The following is a 2,320-nucleotide window of genomic DNA, read 5'->3' as shown; positions in this document are numbered from 1 at the left end:
TAAAGTCAGTGACATGCCACAGGCTCAGTGAGGGGGAATGCCCCCTTTCCTCCCTGAATATTTGGATTTAAAAAATATTCTCTCAAGACACAAATTAAATGCTTATTTGCAGAAAGAGAAGTGAAATGATGCAACCCCACAGAAAGAGCTAAAGATAAGCTTGTTGAAGCTCAAAGGGCTGTCAGCTTTGATAACAGTTACTGAGTAGACCACACCAGATAAAAGACCCACAAAGCAGCTGCTGCTGCTCCTGGTCAAATAGAAAAAGACCAAAAACTCCCTTCGATTTAAGAGAAATTAAAAAAAAAAGAGAGAGAAATGAAAAGATTGAGGGTGGGAGGATATTTAGAAAGGAAAATTTGCATAATATAAAGGCAGTACAAGTTCAGTCACTTACTATTGTGATTAGCATTTGCAGAGATGAAAGAAGGCAACATGTAAAGTCCCAAAACTGAAAAATCCTCAAGGGTTTATAAATATAATACAAATGTTTTGCTAAGCTAAATAAATAAAAGAAGCATAGTACCCCCAACAGAGAAGGCAGGCTCACCAAAGTTGCACTGGCATTAGATTTACATTTTCCTTGCTCAATTACAATTCTGTCAGACATCAACTGAAAAATGGCATATCAGTCTCTCTAGTACCTGTATATCCTAATTTTATGAAGTGTCTAGTGATTTTTTTTCTTGTTTCAAGTTCTGGGTGCCCAACTTGAGACATGTTAAAGGGTGCTGATTTTCAAAACATGCTGAGTAAGCACTCATCCTTTGAGTCCCAAACCCTTTTTGAGTGTCTCTAGGTAGGTAACCAAAACATTTGAGGCACCCAAAATCATTAGTTACTTTTGCCAACATTTGGTTTAGTTTGATCTTTAATGGGGGTAGTAACATTTTGAGGCTAACGAGATCTCAGTTGCTGGCCGAGCTTTCCCAAAGGAAAACCTGAAAGGGTTAAAGTTAAACTTTCTTGCAGTGAATTGGATTACCTGGCACGAAATTCTCTTGCCTTGCATAGGGAGACAAGGTTCTTTGGGTAAATCTGATATCGTTTATTAGACCAACTCAATTCTTGGTTTACATAACACTGACTGGATATTTTGTATCTGGGGCACTACACATATCACAGTTACACTGAGGAAACCCAACAAACATTACGTAAGCAGGCAAAACTTAAGATATCACATGCATGTCCATATTTCACACATATGCACCACACTCGTTTCTGATCCCCTGCAGGAGATTTATCCTATTGGAAATTCCATTAAACTCAATCAGAATGCCATTGCTGTGTTGTCTTCCTTCATATTCATATTTAAACTGGTCTTCCTAGTTGAGGGCTATTAACCCAGTGATCAAAGCATACACCTAAGTCCAGTGGAACAACCTATTATTTCTACCACAGTGTGTCAGTTAGTTCAATGACATCTTAGTGTCATCAGCAAATTTGAACAGGATGCTTTTTACCCCCTCGTCCAAGTCACTGATGAAGATGTTGAACAGCGCGGGCCTGAGGACTGAGCCCTGCGGAACCCCACTGCCCGCATCCCTCCAGGTCGAAAATGACCCATCCACCACCACTCTCTGGCTGCGGCCCTCCAGCCAGTTGGCGACCCAATTGACTGTGTGGGTGTCGACACCACAGTCCCCCAGTTTCTTAATGAGAACGGGGTGAGAGACAGTATCAAAGTCCTTCCGAAAGTCCAGGAAGACTATATCCACTGCTACCCCTGCATCTAAGGATTTGGTGACCTGGTCGTAGAAGGCCACCAGGTTGGTCTTTCATAGTTATTAGGGGCTTGAAGGGATCTTTGTTGAGCTTTATGCCCCAGTTTTCCATAGGCTTATATAAATAGAACCAGATCCCGTGATTGAACTTATAGTAATGAGCAGATTGAGAACTGGGAGCAGTGTACTAATTTCTAGGGCTGTGCGAAGCTTCAGGTGCTGATTCGATTTGGAGAAGATTAGGCCTGATTCAATGACCAAATCTCCAAATCCAAAATGAATCAGGAGACCAGTTAAAAGGTCTGAATTGATTCGAAGCTCTCTGAATCAGTTCAGAAAAAATTCAGAGAACTTCAGAGATTTAAGTAGTCCCTGCTTGCTGCTGTAGCGAGCTGGACCCAGACTCCATGCTGGTAAGTAGGGGGCTGTGGAGGGGGGGGCTGGGAGAGGAGGGAGGGGACTGAGGTAAAAAAAACTCTCTCTCGGTTCGTTTTCTTTGGAGGCTCATTGAATAACAAATTCTTAGGCACACATTGTTGGTGAGACAAAAGGTATATATTTGCAAATAGGGTCAGAGGGAGAAGACAAAAGATCAA

The 2,320-nt window shown here is 41.8% G+C and overlaps 1 long non-coding RNA gene across 1 annotated transcript; it reads right to left on the bottom strand.

The window, feature by feature from the left end:
• On the bottom strand, positions 1–1,418 carry LOC109316389. The gene is made up of 2 exons (XR_002102830.1): positions 712–1,418; positions 1–613 (listed from the first exon to the last, which is right to left on the bottom strand). It is a non-coding gene; the product is annotated as an uncharacterized LOC109316389 (long non-coding RNA).
• Positions 1,419–2,320: the final 902 nt, after the last annotated feature.

Source organism: Crocodylus porosus, unplaced genomic scaffold (genome assembly GCF_001723895.1).
Source record: "Crocodylus porosus isolate Cpor-Errol unplaced genomic scaffold, CroPor_comp1, whole genome shotgun sequence".
Lineage (NCBI taxonomy): Eukaryota > Metazoa > Chordata > Crocodylia > Crocodylidae > Crocodylus > Crocodylus porosus.
The sequence above is the reverse complement of the archived record's forward strand: the minus strand, read 5'-3'. Positions and strand labels throughout refer to the sequence as shown.